General features: G+C 44.3%; 1 protein-coding gene across 2 annotated transcripts in view; it reads right to left on the bottom strand.

Annotated features, from left to right (window-relative positions):
• The window catches only part of LOC122395950 (prolyl 4-hydroxylase subunit alpha-1), a 149,316-nt gene that overhangs the window by 125,764 nt on the left and 3,268 nt on the right, over nt 1–20,284 (bottom strand). For both annotated transcript variants that reach the window (XM_043393953.1, XM_043393954.1), the window contains exon 2: nt 2,397–2,445. The gene's annotated coding sequence lies outside the window, so the exon portion shown is untranslated. The remainder of the gene's footprint in view (nt 1–2,396; nt 2,446–20,284) is intronic.

Raw genomic sequence — 20,284 nt, 5'->3', positions numbered from 1 at the left:
GGAATTGCATAAAATTAACAAAATTTCAAATCGTTTTAAAAAAATTATTCTTAACCAGGGGCGTCAATTACAATAATTTTTTGTCGTTACACATACACACGACATTACGATTCCCCTGAAATTTCAAAAAGTTTCAAATCGTTCTGGAAAAATTATTTTTGGTTGTGGGGGTCAATTATAAGCATTCATGGTGAATAGATATACCCTCGAAATCCTACCCACTTGCTAGAAAAAAATTCGAGAATGTGAAATTTTTCGACAAAATTAAAAAGTTTCAAATCGTTTTGGAAAAATTATTTTTGGTTGTGAGGGTCAATTATAAGCATTTTTGGTGAATAGACGTACTCCCGAAATCCTACCCATTTTCTAGAAAAAAATTCGAGAAGGTGTGAAATTTTTCGACAAAATTAAACAATTTGAAATCGTTCTGGAAAAATTATTTTTGGTTGTGGGGGTCAATTATAAGCATTCTTGGTGAATAGATATACTCCCGAAATCCCACCCACTTTCTAGAAAAAAATTCGAGAAGGTGTGAAAATTCGACAAAATTAAAAAACTTCAAATCGTTCTGGAAAAATTATTTTTGGTTGTGAGGGTCAATTATAAGCATTCTTGGTGAATAGATATACTCCCAAAATCCCACCCACTTTCTAGAAAAAAATTCGAGAAGGTGTGAAAATTCGACAAAATTAAAAAACTTCAAATCGTTCTGGAAAAATTATTTTTGGTTGTGGGGGTCAATTATAAGCATTCTTGGTGAATAGATATACCCTCGAAATCCTGCACACTTTCGAGAAAAAAAATTCAATACGAGCGGAACATTAATAAATTTTTTTCTCGAAAGTGAGTAGGATTCCAAGGGTATATCTATTCACCAAAAATGATTGTAATTGATCCTTGTAATTAAAAATAATTTTTTCAGAATGATTTGAAAGTTTTTAATTTCGTCGAAAAATTTTCGAAGTCGGTATGGAACTTTAAACGTTAATTACTTATTAACGAAGCCTCCATCAGCAAATTGATATTCTTGATTTTTGTCTTATTTTGGCCTCTAGAACCTCCCATTGAAATTTTTCCTGAATAGTTTTTGGATTTCGAATAACTTGTTTGCAAGGTATCACCCACGCAGTCGGGCGTCGTTCATAAAAACCGTTGTTCGTTGATCAACAAAAACAGCATAATCAATAGACATTACGCGCTGCAAAAATTCGTAAATATAGTTAAATATATAACAAATACATCCACGAAACCCAGAATAAATCGCTCTTCAATAGACCGCAAAAAAAAAATCACAAACAAACACGTATTTTTTAAGTGGCCTTGCACCCATGCAATTAAAAAATTGCGCATAACCGGTACGGGAGGCGCGATACGAGCGTTTTATCGAGGTACGCGACGGTGGGAGGTCATTTGTCGGAACTTGGAAAAATGCTTGGGCGTTCGAGGGGGGGAAAAAACGCGAGGAATATCAGCGTGGAGCGTACCATTGAGCGTTAACGAGAAGCTAGCCAACCGGCGGTCACGTTGCGAAACATTCAGCGTGGAAATTCGAGCCGATTCGTTTGGACCGGTCGAAGAGTCAATTCGCAGGCTACCGGTCCATTCGTCTAAATATCGCAACTTTTTCACGCGACAGGCCGCCGTCTATTCAGGCTCGAAATATCGAACGAACCGAGACTCGTCGATTCCGTTTTCCGGCTACCCGGCGATCCCTTTGCCAGCCTTTCTCCCTTTGTTGCGCCAAGTACAGCGCCCTTTGTTCTCCGCGGCAATAACCGATTTTCTTCTTTTTCCGCGGGTCTCGCACCGGCCCTGTCATTGGAATATTCGTGATTTGCGAGGGAGTCCAGAAAAAGCTAGGCTCTTTCCTGTACTTAATAATCGACGACTGCCAACTTCCCTTTGCTCCTCTCCCTTCCGTTCCAATGTATATACCACGGGAAACGCGGAATTCGATAAATCCATTCGGGAACCATGAAACGAGACTCCATTGTATTTAAGGGATTGTTTCGATGCACCGTTGCAGCTACGACCGATGTCAGGGATCGTTCGGACCCGGAGTTGCTTCACGGTTCGTTACGGAGAACCTCGTCGATCAACTTTACCGAGGAACAAGCATTTGTTTTCTGGTTAGTTGGACCGAGATCTCTATATTTTCTCATACTTTTTTAATAAAGCTTTTTCCCATTAGATTTCGTATGAGATTCAATTAAGAAACCCTAAAGAGAGGTACTTTTCCTTATCTTAAAAGGTAAAGCCTCTGCTTTGATCTTGGATTCAATTTTGTTGTACTCAGAGGCAAGAAAAGGAAAATTGCTCCTTCCTCTCAAAGATTTCGCGATTTAGCGTTTGGTTGGCTCATCGACGAGTAGAAAATAGAAATTTACGAGACGTACCTCCGTCTTTCAACGAAGACTAATCCAAATTGCACGAAAACGCTCCAATCTGTAACAAAAAATGATGAGAAAATTAATTATCTCGATAAAGCACAATGTACAACGGTGGTGGCCACAAGAAAGAAATCTTTCGGCCAGTGTCGCTGTATCTACTTACCATGTACTTGCGGTACATGAGATCGATGTCTCGCGTGAATTTACGATCTTGGCGTATCGCGAATGCTACGGAGAACCGTACTTGCAAATTCTCCGTTGCGATTTTCGCGCGTCGCGAAAGAAGGTAGTCGCGGAAAATGGTCGCAAAACCGAGACGGAGCCACTTTAATTTCGAGAACGGAGAGAGGAGTCGTCGTAGCGAAGAAAATGTTCCCAATTCCGCTCGTCTCCGCGGGACAAAGGCAAGAAAGGGGAAACGGTGGTGCAGAAGGGATCGCGAACACGACCAAGAAAGAAAGCTCGAGGAAAATTTTAATTTTCCACGGGAAATATGACGGAAACAAAAGGGGGAGCGCGGAGTGACAATTAGCGAAACAACGCGTGCAAGAAATGCCAGAGTCCCGGGAGCGATTCGCCGCTCGTTTACGGAACGCGTGGAAAAGGGGAGTCGGGAAAGAAAAAGGCTCGAGTTTCCTTTGCCGCCGCCCACGCTTTCTTCCGTTACTTCGAACTCCTCCGGTTTCGACTTTGTCGGTTTTCCACCCCGCTCGAGAGGCTGCGCGAATCCTTCTGAAACTTCGGTTTGTTTACCTTGACCCGAACGCGCGATTGTTTGCACCGCGACTCCTGTGTTCCCTCTGCTCGCCATTTCCGTACACGCGTCCCTTGTTTTCCCAACCATCGAGCGATAAGACGCAGATGGAAACGCCAGGAGGATACCCAGACACTGTAATCTCCACCCTCTATCTTATAACAGTCGTTGCTTTTGTCGACATTTATTTATGTTCGACCAACACTCGCGCTGCACGGTATACAGGGTGTCCACGCTAAAACGTGACAGTCGCGATATTTCAATGACTATTGATGATACGAAAAAATCGTTTATATATACATTGCAGGATAAAATGAGATCTCTATTTAGGTGTAAACGAAAATTTTGATTATGTTATTTATTTAGAAGATATGATGTTTCGTTTTTTAAATGGAACTTTACAGGGTGATCAGCCACCCCTGGGATAAATTATAATGGAAGATTCTAGAGGCCAAAATAAGACGAAAATAAAGAATATCAATTTCTTGATTGAGGATTCCTTAAAAAGTTATTAAAAAATTAAATTAAAAAATTTCAAATCATTCTGGAAAAAATATTTTGAGTTCCGGGAGTCGATTATAATCATTTTTGGTCATTACACATACCCCCAAAATCCTACGCACTTTTGAGAAAAAAATTCGGGTAGGTTCTGAAATTTTTCGGTGAGAAAAAATTTTTCATATCGTTCTAAAAAAATTATTTTCGGTTGCAGGGGTCATTTACAATCATTTTTGGTCAACAGACATACCTTCGAAATCCTATCCAGTTTCGAGAAAAAAATTCAGTAAGTGAACTTTGTCGATAAAATTAAAACATTTCAAATCGTTCTAAAAAAATTATTTTTAACTAAGGGGGTTAATTACAATTATTTTTGGTCATTACACATACCCCCGAAATCCTATGCACTTTGGAGAAAAAAATTCCTTACCGAAAATCTAACCTGAGACCTGAAATTATTCCCCGAAATTTCATGCGAATCTTTAAAATGTCATAACTCCTGAACGGATTGAACGATTTTAATGTTTGAAACGGCAAACAACTCGTATTTCGGTGGAGAATATGTAGGAATTCTAAAAATATTCGAAAAGTTGTTCCTCGATTCCGTAAAGTGAGAAAAACCCCATGAAAATGGTCAAATACTCAAACAGTCATAACTTCTACAATAGCAAATATATTTCAATGTAACTTTTTTCTAAAGTTGAGCTCGTGGGTACCTATAAAAAAGTATTAGACAACTTTTCTGTAGGGCGTCAAACAAAATTACTAGAAAAAAGGGTTAGTTGTCTAAATGTTTCGACGAAAAAAAAAATTTCAAATCGCTCTAAAAAAATTATTTTTATCTAGGAGAGTCAATTACAGTCATTTTTTGTGAATAGACATACCCTCGAAATCCTCCGCATTTTCGAGAAAAAAAATTCAATACGGACGGAAGTTTAAATGTTAATAACTTTTTAACGAAGCCTCGATCAACAAATTGGTATTCTTGATTTTCCTCTTATTTTGGCCTCTAGAATCTCCCATTATGTATAGTTCCATTTAAAAACGAAACATCACTATCATATCTTTCAAATTAATAAAATAAACAAAATTTTCGTTTACGCCAAAATCAATATCATGAATAGTTGTTGAAATATCGTGACTGTCATACTTTAGCGTGGACATCTTGTAGAAAATTGCCGCACGAGGAGCATCCGTCTGTACAGAACGAGGCAGCAATCACGGTACGATCGAAAAAGTGGCGATTTTCCGTGGAAAAGCAAAACGAAACTATAAAAGTCCATTCGAGGCTTCGTTCCGGCGAAAATTGGGTTTGAAAACTCGTCGAGTGCAAAGTCTTTCGTAACGCGATTATTATTTAAATTACGCGACATGCCGGAATTGTAGTTTCGAAAGGCTCGAAGGAAAACTGGTTCCTAAAAGGCGTTCAATCTGGCGCGGGCTCGTCGATCCGTGCGATAAAGACGCGTTTATTTTCAATCGATTAAACCGATTCCGGCTGCAATCCGTCGTCGGCGGAGTCGAGACTCGCGTCCGATGGAAATAAAAGTCGTCGAACGGGATGAAATCGAAACAAACTACGCTAATTTTCCGTCCCCCCGGGTCCGGCCACGGCCGTTGAGCACGGTTTTCCGCGGGCACGATACGTCACCGGGTCCGCCATCTCCGTTCCGTGCTCGTACATCAGCCAAGACAGCGGCTGAATTTAACGCAATAGCGAACAGGCAACGATAAACAAAGTAAGAACGATATGCGTGCCCGCGACCAGCTTCATTTCACCGCTTCCAATTTATTTCGAACGATTTTCATCTCGTCCTTTTTATCGCGTCGACGATTAGTCGCGTTTTCGCTTGTCTCGTAAAAATTTCAATTGTTTTTCTTTTTTTGGTCAAATTTCCTCTCGTTTTAAATCGTACGTGCTGTAGGTGACGTATTCGCACCGCTGCCAATTGACCAAGGGCGCAAGATCGAAATTAAATCCACGCGCTCGTTAGTTAAACATCGTAACAATTTTCTATGGCGTGTAAATCGCGAACAGAAACTGTTCCGCGTTGTTTCGTAGCATAATTTCCGCTCGGACAGAATACGGAACCGCAAAGCGCCGGGGAAACGAATTCTGTCACCCGCACGCGCGGAAATTCAATTTCGATGCAATGTTAATTTTTATCCCCGCGCCCCGTTACATCAAAGTTCCATTTTTTGTTTGCCCCGGTGGTGCGCGCGCGCGCGGGGGGGGCGGCGATTTAAATTTTAAATTAGGCAAATGGGAAACACGACGCTAACAAACTCGAAGGACGCAAATAATTATCGCGCCGGATTGCCGCGCCGAGGCGGTCCGAAACCGACGTGAAATAAAAATTTATCATGGTTTCAAGTTAATACCCCCCGAGGTCCGGCAAAAAAATAACCCCCCCTCTCTCTGGGAAAATCTGCTTACCGCGTCTCCAACTTCTTTCAGCCTGTACGCGGCAAGATTAATGTCCAGCCCCGGGAAAATAAAATAAATCGCTTTAATTTGTCAACATCCCTTCCACGCGCGGACGTTTAACCCCGCTTTTGCATGTGTAGTGTCGCGGCCAAAACCCTCTCGATCCACGGTGACTTTTTTCAGCTCGTACATCAGGGGTGGTCCCAACCCTCGCCCCACTATTTTTCGCGTTTACAGGCCGTGCACGTGCTGGCGCGCGTATTTATCGAACAATATAAAAGAACAATGCTCGTGTTGCGCGAGACCGACCGACGGCGAAACATTTCGCGTTTTTCCCCCACCTCTTGCTGTCCACGAATTTGGATTTTGACGATCGTCCCTGTAAATGGTCCTGTCCGAAGCGTGCTTGTAATTTACACTATGAAATATTCCCCATTCCGCGTATAAATAAGTCGAACTCGCGTATTATACGTTCGAGATTAGATTTACGATCATCCCTCCCAGAGGGTGCACGTGTCGTTTTATAATTAGCCAAATTCTGGGATCACTTTGTCGATGGATAAGATTTCAGTCTCGAGAGGGAAATTGCACGAAAGATTGCGGTGAAACATTTCACGCTTTTCCCCCAACTCCCCGCTGTCCACGAATTTTGATGATCGTCCCTGTAATGTTCCTGTCTAAAGCGTGCTTTGAAATTTACACTAATACAATAATTTACACTATGAAATATCCCCCCATTATGCGTACAAATAAGTCAAACTCCCGTATTATACATTCGAGATTAGATTTACGATCACCCTTCCCCGGGAGGGTGCACATGTCGTTTTATAATCAGCCAAATTCTGGGATCACTTTGTCGATTGACAAGATTTCAGTCTCAAGAGGGAAATTGCACGAGAGATCGCGGCAAAACGGACACAATTACAACAATAACGATAATGGTAACGAACGTCCGGCCACAGGGGGTGGAAAAAAAGGGAAAACATCCGACGCAGGTTCGTTCCACGCGTAAGCATTTAATCACACTCCCGCGTACGCAGCGCGTCGTGTCGCGACAAAGCAGCCACCCCCTTCTGCCACCCCCATTTTCGAGCTCGTACATCAGACCGAAGCGTCCCCTTCTTCTACATTTGCAGCGTCAGGTACACACGTGTATCCACGTGCCATCGCATTGAATATGCAATGAGAGAACGCGCCAACCCCCCCGTTTTCCGACCGCAACTTTTACACCCCACCACTTATTCTACGGCCACGCGCGAATCTCGTCACTCGATAATCGCGATATTACGACGATCCAACGAAAGGAACAAGGCGCTAGGCGAGTGTTCTATTGTTTTTGTTCCTAGATTCCAGGCGATACGCGCTCCGACTGAAATTAATGAGACGGAATTTACGTTCGACGATGCAAGATCCTGGTTACGTTACTCTCGATCGTATCTCGCCATCGATGATCGTGCATTTACCGAGAATCGACGCGCGTTCAATTTCATTACGCAACTCGAAATCCGTCCATTAAACACACGGTTAATCGAGCGTCTTATTCATTATACGAGCGATTAAAATTTGTTGCAGGAAATGCTAACGACTTGATTGCACCCTGGTAAAAATGAGGAAACGTCTGCACCTCGCGAAGCCGGTAATTCTAAACTTCGAACGCGCAAACACAATCGATCTAGTCGAGAGGTTCTGTATTCGCTTGCAACTAATTCTGGGCTCGCGAAGGGTCTCGAATACGCTCGGCGAGGTTTAAGGCACTGCTCGCAATATCCACGGCGCCCATCGGCGGGATTCACGGTGCTGGAATCTCGAGGGAAAACTGCGCGAGGGAACGCCGGGAACGCTTGGAATTCCTCGTTGGCCGGGCCACTTTATGACCAACGCGGCCCTCGATCGACGAAATTTTCGCGACCCGGAACGACCCCGTCGGGGACGAAAGAACAGAGGATCGACAACAGGGGTCTCATCGACGGCCAGGCGATTTCCAGGGCCATTGAAACGCGATCGGCTGGCTCTCTCCGCGCGAGAACGAAACGACGCGGTGAATTACATACGTACAAACGCGATACCCGGACCGTGAAAAGCTTCTTTTCGGGGCCACGGTTCCAAGTAATTCGAATTTATGGCACGATCTCGCCTGGAATTCCATCCATCCGGAGATACTCCCGCATCTTCGTCGCGATACCAGCCACGTTTAAACTGCGTTGAAAATTCCCCGTCGACGTCGTCTTTTAAAAATATTCGAGATTCCAGAAAAACAAACTTAGCTACCGCGTACATTTTCCGAACCTCACGACGCCTCTCGCGAGCAATATTTTCGCGAATCAACGGAGGCAACGGGGCGGACAAGGTTCGCGAGACACGCCTGTGCGCATGATTTAACTCACGGGGAAAATTTCAGCCCACAAAACGTTCGTATTACGTTCGTCGAACGTTCGAGCGGTGGAAAATGACACGCACGGTCGGAGCACCGGCAGGGAACCGGAAAAAATCAGTCACCGGCAGGCTCCAGTCTTGTTACGCGTCCGAAATACGCAGAAACAGTTGCTCGAAGCCGTGGCAACGCAACCGTTGGACATTATCCTAAACGGAGGGCTCAAATGGCATGATAAATGACCGCGAACAACGCGAGCAGCGCGGCTGACACGAGACCGAACATCGGTAATAACAACGAAGACGAGAAACGTCCAAAGCCCATACAGGGATTGGCTTCGTAACGAAAACGTTATGTGGCATTGGTCGTCGATGAATAGTATCTCTCTCCGTCGTTACATCCTCATTAACAACGCGCTATAAATTATTGCACGGTACCGTAATGATTTTCGACGCAGCGATATTGCGTAGGAAATACGATATTTTCAGCTCTGTGTTATTCTTTTACCAGCGAAATAATCATTTCATTTTCTAACACCGTACGCTGCTCGAAAACAATTATACTTGGTGAGTATCTATGTGCGTTTAATGGGAGATTCTGGATGCCAAAATAAAACGAAAATCAAAAATAACAATTTCTTGACTGAGGCTTCGTTAAAAAGTTATTAAAAAATTTCAAAGCAATTTAAAAAAATTATTTTTGGTTATAGGGACTAATTACAATCATCTTTTATGAATACACATATCCCCGAAATCCTACCCACTTTTGAGAAAAAAATTCGGGTAGGTTCTGAAATTTTTCGGCGAAAAAAAATTTTTCAAATCGTTCTAAAAAAATTATTTTCGGTTGCAGGATTTAATTGCAATCATTTTTTGTCAATAAACATACCCCCGAAATCCTACCCAGTTTCGAGAAAAAAATTCAGTAAGTGGACTTTGTCGATCAAAAGTAAAAAATTTCAAATCGTTCTAAAAAAATTATTTTTAACTAGGGGGGTTAATTACAATTATTTTTTGTCGTTACGCGTACCCACGCAATCTTACTCACTTTCTAGAAAAAAATTCGAGAAGGTACGAAATTTTTCGACAGAATTAAAATATTTCAAATCGTTCTGGAAAAATTATTGTCGATTGCAGGGGTCAATTACAAACATTTTTGGTGATATACATATACTCCCGAAATCCTACGTACTTGCGAGAAAAAAATTCTTTACCGAAAATATACTGTGTGGCCGGAAAAGTTTCTATAACTTTTTAACGAAGCCTCAATCAACAAATTAGTATCCTTGACTTTCGTCGTATTTTGGCCTCTAGAATTTCCCATTATAATTTTTCCCAGGGGTGGTCGAACACCCTGTATAGCCAGAACATGGGAAAAATGGAATAACGAGTATTCGGTAACGACTTCCGTGGACAAACGAAAACAGAAGGCTCGCGAGAGAGGTTCGTTTCGCTGGTTATCGGCAAACCATAAACGATTACGCGTATGCATGCTCGTATAGCCGGTGTCTCGTCTACGGGTGTACACGGAATTTCGATGGCGCTGCTCGCTCCCGGTGCATTTCGCCCGCCAAAATCGATAAAATAACGCCACCCTAAACTTCGTAAAGTGCGGTCATTGCGTAACCTTTATGATCCGAGCTGGCGCGTATAATGCTACGGATTATGACACCGGCGCCGAGCTGAGACGCCTTCCTTGGGACGTCCAGCGTCCAACGCTGCTCGAGCACCCATAGGATCTCCAACCTTAATAATAAAACTTCATTCGATCTATTTACGAACCTTTAAGAGTCTCCATCGAACGTTCGTTTCGTTAACTTCCAAATTAACGTGTAATTAGAATGTCCAGTCGTAACGCAAATATTACGCGGAATGTACACGATGGAAAATGTAATCAGATTACGTTTCGACCATCGTCGATGCCGTAATCCGAACGCGCGATCGACCGACTTGCACGTCGAGCCCCCCCAATCCCGAAATGGCCGGCATCTGAATTTCATCCGATTAAAACGAAGCAAACCGTAATCCATTAGGGTGATCAGAGGCTGGGTGTCGCTTCAAAGACGCGCGTGGGAGGCGGGCGTTAACGGTCCACGCGTCGCGACGCACACGGCACGCAGCGATCCCGAGTACGGGGCGCCGTGGTTTCGAATCGCGATGGAATTCTCAGCATCCTTCGTTCGCAGCGAAGAGCCCTCGAAATTGAACGGGGGACGCCAGCGCCCGGAAGCTGAGGGCTGCGAGCTAGAACCGTTTCCTGCTCGACGAGGAATTCGATCCAACGATCGCTCGAAATCGCGACGCGAGGCCCTCCCCACTGGCAACCCTCTTCCATCGAGTCGGTTAAAACGCCCTTATCTTTTCCCTTTTCTCTCCGCTAGGTAACGAGAGATATCGCCAACGCTAAGGAGGCGTTTTTTTTATTTGCCTCCGCGTCTTTCGAGGGAACGATCGATGGGCCAAACGAGAGAGCCTTTGACGTTGAAGTTGAATTTTCGGGGGTCGCTTCGTAGCTCCGCTCCCGGAGAATCTCGGAAATTTGTTCCATTTTCCTACTTTGTTTTCACGAGCCTTCGTCGCGTTTTGTTACGCGCTTCCTCTTTGGACGCGAGGACCGAATACAAGAGCTCCTTCCTTTGGAGTCCCGGAATTCTTTACGCTCTTTTTCCCATGAATTTATGAATTTCGTACGTTCCCGGCCTTTCGAGAGCCACGCTCGCGAATCTGTACGTTTCCTGCCTTTGACATTCAAATTTCTCCTACTTTTTTCCCCTCGCGTGTTTATCAACGTCCATGTTTCTTGCATTTTCTACGGTTTTTTTTCTCTTTCCCTTGGTTCTGCAAAGATTTTCGTCGCACGCGACGCGACGATCAACCCCGTGGGGTGGGACAAAATTCTAGCACGCTTAACAGTTTTGTTTATAATTAGATGTACGGATTACTAAAATACGAGGAGAAAGTTTACGATAACGAAAAATGATCTTTCGCTGGTAATCGAGTTAAAAGACTCCGGGAACTGTGCTTCGTAGCCGCCCCTCTGATCCGACTAATGGTTTCGTCGGTCTTAATCAAATAATCCTGCCGCGGCCATCGAATGCACGCGAGTGATATTAAGTTCTTAATATTTGAAATCAGCCTTCCGTCTGAGGGGGTTGCAACTGCCTCTCGACTGCAGCTCTTAAACATTAAATCCTGCGCGGAGATTGCGCGAGACCGTTGGAAGTCTCGAGATTTCCAACCAAAGTTACACATACAGTAAGATATAGATATAGTTACGAGAGTACGCGACTCAACAACCTTCCCGGCGAAATCCTACTTTCGTTGACAATTTCAATTTTACAGCGCCGCGGTCTAATCTTTCTTCGCCGTATCTCTCGGCCAACCAGCCCGGATACATTATTTCCCGGCGTTTCGTTCGACCACTATTCTCCTCTTTTCTAATTCTGCTCGATTGGCCTCGAATCGACCCGACCCACAGGTTCCTCTCTTTTTTAACCGTATGTTACGCGATTAACCGGGCGGGGGTGAATCCGGGATCAACCAGAAGCTCCAGATAACGCTCTTGAAATTTTTCCAAGGAGTACGAACAGAGATTTCGATCGTACGAGTTACTGAAATCGCTTCGGTTTCCAGAACTGTCTAACAATCCGTATTAAAAATAGTTAAACTTTAGACCTGTGCAGTTCCAAAACTAGTAGTGTTTTATTAATTATTAAGCCATTGTTAGCGGTGGTAAACCTTCATCTTTAAAATGGCTTTTGAATTTTGGCGATACGACTTTCCGTTTTCGAGATATCGTAATTTAAGTGAAGGGGTAATTTCTTAATTTCCACTACGATCGCGCTCTCCGCCTTAGAAAGGCCTATTAACGCGTATTAAAAATAGTTAAACTTTAGACCTGTGCAGTTCCAAAACTAGTAATGTTTTATTAATTATTAAGCCATTGTTAGCGGTGGTAAACCTTCCTCTTTAAAATGGCTTTTGGATTTTGTCGATCGGACTTTCCGTTTTCGAGATATCGCAATTTATGTAAAAGGTAATTTTTTTAATTCGACTATCGCTGTCTTCGTCTGGCGGAGTCGTACCTCTTTGTCGCACCTGCATCGCGTACGTGACCGCCGTGACCTAGTTTCGAGCGTAGTATTTCCAAGAATTTACTACGCACTGTTTACTATTGACGCGCCCCCCGGATGAATGAACTCGCGAGCGCAACAACGAAACGTAAACAAATCCTATCTCCGAAACTAGCCACCGCATCGACTTGAAATTAAAAACGCTATATCTCCGGAACTAATAAAGCTATCGACTCGTACAAACGCTCATTTTAAAGGGCATTTCATCCTCTATCCGATGAATATAATAACTACTATAATTTATGCTATCTTCTATGTTTATTTTGACATTTACTTTGACACTCGACTTGAAACTAAAATTGTCATATCTCCGGAACTAATAAAGCTATCGACTCGTACAAACGCTCATTTTAAAGGGCATTTCATCCTCTATCCGATGACTATACCCACTACTATAATTTATGCTCCCTTCTATGTTTATTTTGCAATTTACTTTGACACTATGCACCCAAAATAAAATTCTGTGCAATTTTCAATGAGTTACTAGTCCCGGAAGTTGAGGGTCGTGGAATTTCGTGGATTCTCGGGCGGAACCAGCGCGTAAAGTGTTTACATTATTAATATAATGTCGCGGTGGGTTTCTATCTCGTTGGGAGAGGAAGTAGCCGGGCACGTAGGTTGTTTAAATTCTACCGGTTGCTCTTTTGGCATAAATTCGTCGGTGGCGCGCGTACGCGGAGGAAATCCCGAGCGGTGCGCGCGACGCAAGACACTGGTTTCGAGCAACGAACAGGAAACGGCTCGCGGAATGCGTTCGGTGCAATTGCATTTGCTGCATTTAACGTACTGTACCCGGCACTGTTGCACGTGGCTTGTACGCATTTCATGGAATTTACGTAATCGCGATGGCATGCTACTAGCATCCGTGATTTTCGACGGATTAACCATCGTCTCGGTGTTCCATCTCTGAAACGGATCTTGCTTCTGACTAGCGATCTTTGGAACGTCAACCAATCTTCGAATACTTGCTTGGAACTTACGACCAAACTTCTGTGGTCTATGTTTTTTAACAGACTCGATTTAAGCGCTCCAAGCTTCTATTTAAAACTTTGACTGACTTGACTGACTTTTCCTTAAGCACCGACTTCGTTAATTAGCCGGACAGTCTCGGCGAACGTAAGCGCGGCATTAGCGACGCGTCAGGTGCCGGTGAACGGAGAAATACTCTGATTTTCGGAGTTCTATTCTTCTTCCTCGATTACCAGCACCTGACGTGCCGCTTATTTCACGCTCGCGGAATCTAATCGTTCCGTTTAATCTCGATGAATTATAAATTCCGTCGTAAATCTCGAACACGGCCGGCTCTCGAAAACAGAACTTTTCGCAGTTTCGTAACAACGAAATATTTCTCCTTGCCCGGTGGCGGGTACCGCGAACAATCGTCTAGACGATGCAACCGGCTGATATCTCGATTACGCCGAGCGTTATCTATAATTTCAATTCATACGGTCGGCAAGCTTTAATTTCGCGGGGAAAGGGGGCGAACAGACGGGATCTTAATCAACCTCCAGCCACCGAAAATCCCTTTTCGGCTCTCGAAAGCCGCCTCTCTGCTTTCACCCCCCTCCTATCATTAGACATTGGCCCCGGAGCTCTAGGCCAAATTTTAATGAGAAAACTTAACGAGAGTGCTGCTCCCGACACGCATTTCCCCGACGAATTATGCATCCGATGTGCCTAAAATTATGAATAAGAAGCGGAACCGCGATGCGGTTTCCGTCCGCGTTTAATAAAACTACGACCCGTGAAATACCTCGTAAACCAAGGGTGATTCTAATCGTCCGTACGCTCCTTTTTCTGGGAAAAATAATCCAATTTTACGGTTCTACGTTAAAACTGTCTGACGATAATTTCGAGATGCGATCTTTTGCTGCGGAAGAAACGAAACTTGTTTTTTCTATGAGTCGGTGATAGATTGTAACGAAGGGATCGACGCGACCGGGTACATATTGAACTCGATCCGATCGGTAGCCAGCAGTGGCGTTGGGTTCTCTGGGCACAAAAGCCCAGTTGAATTACGTTTCGAGCAACAGTCTATTCGTCGAGAAGTTCGGGGCGAAAAGGAGGCTAAGAGCGGCCCGAGCGACGCTTAATTTCCGCTTTAAATGCGGAACAGAAAGTGAACGAGCCGAACGGACCAAGATGAAAAACCGAAATCGAATGAGGCAGCGCCGGCTGCCCGGGAAAATGGTTACACGTGTTGCCAACGACAGACTTTTTCCGCGAAATCAAACTAAATTTTACTTCCCGGCCGGAAAACCGACATCGTAAATAGCGAAACGACTCCCATCGTTTTTCTAAATACATTCATGTCCGAAGCAAGGTACAAATGCTCGTTCACGTGCCCACGGAACCGATTCGTTTGGGAAATTTAAAGACACTGCTCGCGAAGAACAACGACTCGCGATTAATATGAAATTTCGTGCTGGTTCGATGGCCAGTGCAACTATTCGAAACAATTCTTGTCGATAATTACCGTGCCGTGGCGGACAAATATTTTATCGCCCAAAGTTCCATGAATATTAATAAGGGAAACACGAATTAATGGTTTACCGAGTGAAATATTTATACCGCGTCAGGGTGTAATTAACCGTTATCGAACGAAATTATATTTTGACGCCACGCGTTGCCAAGAATTAGCTCCACTATATTTTTAACTACGAAAAATAATCCAGGCTTCCGGGGTGCTCCAACGCGCGAATTGACTACGGGCAAAATTTGCTTCGAATGATTTCGAATAAATAAATTTTTATTGGAAACAACGTATTGGTTCGTTAGCAACCAATAAACCTTCGATATCCTATCCACTTTCGAGAAAAAAATTCAGTAAGTGGACAAATTTGTAGATAAAATTAAAAAATTTCATATCGTTCTAAAAAAATTATTTTTAACTAGGGGGGATAATTACAATTATTTTTTGTCGTTACACATACCCCCGAAATCTTACTCACTTTCTAGAAAAAAATTCGTGAATGTATGAAATTTTTCAACAGAATTAAAAAATATGAAATCGTCCTGGAAAAAATTATTTCCGGTTGAGGGGGTCAATTACAATCATTTTTGGTGGATAGACATACCCCCGAATTCCTACGCATTTTCGAGAAAAAAATTCAGTACGGGCGGAACTTTAAAAGTTAATAACTTTTTAACGAAGCCTCCATCAACAAATTAGTATTCTTGATTTTCGTCTTATTTTGGCCTCTAGAATCCCCCATTAGAATTTTTCCCAGGGTTTGCCGAACATCCTGTATACGTTGTATCTATGGTGCAGTATTATTATGTCGGTTTGAAAATTTTTAATTTGTTGTCACGGACGTCGCGCGGTAAGAAAAACTGTCTGTAATTTAAAAGTTGTTCGCGTCTCGTCCTTTCGACCAAAAAATAGTTATCCGTAGCGCGGTTATCAGCGAAATAATTTTCGCTCGCGTTGCTCCTTCAGAAGACCTTTTACTTCTACCTGTCATGCATAACCAAGCATCCCAGGACTCAGGATCTAATTGCAGATGGTTTGCATTCAACCCGAAACACGAGAGCCCGGTGTAAACGTTGTACTACAGCCTCGTGATTCAGCAAGGCGCCTTATTTACGACCCTACGGGCGCACTCTGTTCCATCCGCGCCATGTTTAAAATTTCCCCTCGTAAAACTTCGATATTTCCCGTCGTAAAGACGACTTACGAGATTCTTTTAATCCCTCGCGTATTTCGCCGAAAACCTAAAGTTACAACTGTGCAGTGACACTTGGGTCTGATTTCCCCCTGTGTACGAGGTCGGTTTGAAAAAGTAGCCGAACTTTATTTTTCTAATTTATTTGGGCTTACATATGGGACTGTTGGTCCTTATCACTTTCGAAGTATCCTCCTCTGCTGATACACTTATCCGGTGTTTCCACTTCCGGAATTCTCGTAAGCAGTTTGTGGGATGCCTTTCAGAGGCATTTGTTCTAATTCCTTCAAATACGTCAAAACGTTTTCTTTGCTTTGCAAGGAGTTGTGCATTAGAAATTTTCACCTCAAGGTTAAACAGTTAATTGTCATTATTACGTTGAATGTTTGAGGCGTTTAAGAGAGAGGGTGCACCATGACAATGCACCTCATCATTCTGCCTTGTTAATTTGGAAATTTCGTACGAAAAATCATCCACCCTGCTTAATGTTCCCCAAAATTAAAATCAGTGTTGAAAGGGCGACATTTTGGTACAATTGAGGAAATTATCCCACAAACTGCTTACGAGAATTTCTTCCGGAAGTGGAAACACCGGATAAGTGTATCAGTAGAGGAGGAGTATACTTCGAAAGTGATAAGGTCCAATAGTTCGCATGTAATCCCAAAATAACTAGAAAAACAAAGTTACCTCCTTGAACGGGAGAATTGTAAAAATTTAAACAGGTATAATTCGCGAGAAAATACGTAGATCGCGTCCGGAGCTCCTTTATCGCCGACAACACGAAAGTGTGAATCGCGTGCCCAGAAATAGCCGGAAAGTGTCGTAAGTCCGGATCGTCGTAAACCAGCCCCACCCCTTTATTACATTATGCGATATCAGTATTAAATTCTCGAAACATTCGGCCGCGTGTTTCCTTATTTTATCGACAAAGCCCATCGGGGCAGGCAAGAGAAACGAAGGTGGAGTTTAAACGTGAGATATCTCAAGGTACAACTTAGAGTCGGAGATCCAGTTACAACAACACCTGCCTCTAAGCTATACTCCGTTTCGCAGACGTCTACGCAGACGCGGGTAAGCGATAGTTGCAAAGGACGAGGGTTCACAATGAAATATTAAAGACTAATCGTGTTCGTATCCAGAGAACGAATCGTTCTCTAGATGCATTCTATTTCGGGCAATTAAATGCAAGCACTCGACGCGTATCTCGCGGGAGCTTGATCAACGAGAAAAAGCACAGTAACGCTGAGTCATGCGTCCGTAACACGACAACGAGCACGCCAAGACCAATCTCGCCTATCGATAAAGCTAACGAAGCAAATTGCAACGCTCGCGAGCTAAAATTATTCAGTCGACGAACAGAGCTCGCGCGTAAAAAGCCCGGACTGCCGTTAGAAGCGCTGATCGAAACCCTTCAAAGGACCCTATCTACTTTTCACGAGGGCTAAAGGGTTTCCGTTCCCGATCCTGGCATTGTTTCGCCGCCCGAACGGACGAGCAATTTTCAAAATTGAGCAATCACGGTGAATCTCTGAAACAGCTCTTAAGAACTACGTCAATTATACGACCAATAAAGCAAAAGAACAAAGAGCTTCGAAAGCTCCGGAGGGATTGTAAATAAACACCTGCAGTATAGTAGCAACACACTGTACAGTGTCATCGAAGATCAGAATCTCGATTATGGTTAACGTTTAACGTCGAACCGCGCTGACAAATTGTGCCCCGCGGGCAAGGATATCTGCGAGTCCGTGGAACCCAGGTCGCAAGAAATTAGGCCATTCAAGGTCGCCTCCCCGACCATACATCACTCCGGACATACCTCCCATTCTCACGCTTGTCAGACGCTGTATACTATGACTGCATGATAACGTAATACATATTCAGAACAATTAGGGGACCGTTTCTGGGTAATTCGGAAGCGTAAATCAAACTGCCCTCTTGGTTAAAGTTGTTCCGTGAGGACTTCTGTAAATATAATAAACGTTTCGGGGAGCCGAGGCCGTGGGACGTGTACAAGTATGCACTCGCGCGGGCGGACGGTTTATTTGAATTCCGTGCGGGGATTCGTTTTAACGAGAGTGGCTGTATTTTGTTCCCGGAGGGGGGGGGGGCCGACGAAATTCACGGACACCTTGCAAGGAGCGGAATAAAGGGAGTCAAGGAGGCGCGCGGCGGAACGAACGCCTGTTGGACGGACGAGGACTCGACGAAGACTCGGCTGGATAAGTAGGCGTGGAAGGGGTGAAACAAGGTGAAAAAGGGGTGTCCTGGTCGGCGGATGGGACAGAGGGAAAAGGGGGCACGCAAGGTTGCGAAGGGCGAAGAGAGAGACGAAGGGGGGGTGGGGTTAGGCGAGGCGCCGGAGGAGAAAGAGAAATAAAATGGCAGGGTAAGCAAGGTCTCCGGGAGGATAAGAGAGCAAAGTGGCGGAGTTCAGTAGCTCGTTTCAGCCCGTATCGTCGGGTTTAACATAAAAGAAAACGGCCTTAACTGCGCCGAACGACCCTCTCTCGCCCCGTGCGTCGAGAATTTCGAAACAATTTCGAATAAAAGGGCGCTCGACCGAACAATTGGCGACGCCCGAGTGGTCTCAGACGCCTTCCCGACGCTCTTGGAATTAATTTTCATTCGCCGTGCCCTTAACGGCGCTCGCGAAAATTCCGTTTCGAATTCGAGACGTCGCAAATTCGTTTCTGTACGCTGCAGCGAACTTTTTTCGAATTCGAGGGTTCTTAAATCCCGTTGGCGCATCGAGCCCTTAAAAGCAAGAGCAAACCGGTCGCAACTCGTGCGAAAAACTTTGGACGTTTCGGTGGGGAAAAAGTATCGGCAGCACGCGAGAACACAATCGGCGGTCGTTCGTTCGAGCGACTTTATCGTTCGACGAGTTTTCGAGGATCGAAGTTTCGGCGAGGGAAGCCCCGGAGATCAGCGACCGTTCGCCAGCTGTAACGCGACGACTCGTTCGTATTATGCATCATCGTGGATGCAACTTATGGCTGGCTGTACCGCCCACGGACGCCCCCGCGTCTTCACCAAGTTCCCGTAATTCCGGTGCGAATATCGTCCAAGGTTAACCGCTTCCCGATAATCGCAGACGCTGCAGTATCGATCGAAAGTCCAATAAGCGTGCTCCGAGAGAAATCTATCATCTTTCTATTTCAACGGGCTTGAGAGGTGCTGATATAAATAAGGCAAATTTTAATATTTGTTTTAAAGAGATATCGATGGGCCATTCAACTGCCGAATTGGACGTTCCGACGATCGTCGGGGATTCTTTCTGCGGTTATTACGAAAGCGTGGAACGAGGGAGCAGCGTGACTTGGCGCCGACGTCCTGAAAACTCCCCCTCGAAATAAAAATTTCCAACGTTCAACCGTCCGTTGGTCGCGCGAACGAGAGTCCCACGAGAGGAAACATGGTATTGGGGGACGCGTGTCACCCGCGCGATTAACGTCCAAATAAACGGTGATGTTTCCCATCGCGTTCCACGGACCGTTTAAAAAGCAAACGAGTTACCAATTATTGTCAATTTCGCCCGGGAAACCGAATTACAGAAACAAGAACGAATCCTTTCGCTGCTGCTCCCGCCTTTCGTTTTATACGTCGAATAAAAGTGCTATTTACTTAAAGTATCGGTATAACGTTGATAGACCTTTGTTAACTGTATCGCGGAGTAATCGAACAAGTGGGAGCTGACTCTGAAAGGCATTCTGCGCAACGTCAACGTACAAAGATTCGAGCAATACCTAACGAAGTTTACGAGTCGTAAATTTCTGAAGTAACGACACCGTCGCACGGCGCAATTCGCTCCATAAAAGCCGTAGAACGACTTAATACAATGAACGCACGAGTATCGAACCTGTGTCGATAGCGACGCGCATCATCGGGCTCGGAGAACGAGCAGGCATTTCCAAGCTACGTCAGTGTGAAACGCGAAGTCGGTTCCGCTATTCGCAAAATACTCCAATTAACGTTCAAACGAGGTAACCAGCAAAGAGAAAGAATCGTAATCGCTAGATTAACACTAGATTTACGGGCACTGATCG

Source organism: Colletes gigas, unplaced genomic scaffold (assembly GCF_013123115.1).
Source record: "Colletes gigas isolate AHSC1104 unplaced genomic scaffold, ASM1312311v1 Colletes_gigas_Sc00006, whole genome shotgun sequence".
In the NCBI taxonomy this organism is placed as follows: Eukaryota; Metazoa; Arthropoda; class Insecta; order Hymenoptera; family Colletidae; genus Colletes; species Colletes gigas.
Note: the sequence above shows the minus strand (reverse complement) of the source record. Positions and strands in the feature narration are given on the sequence as shown.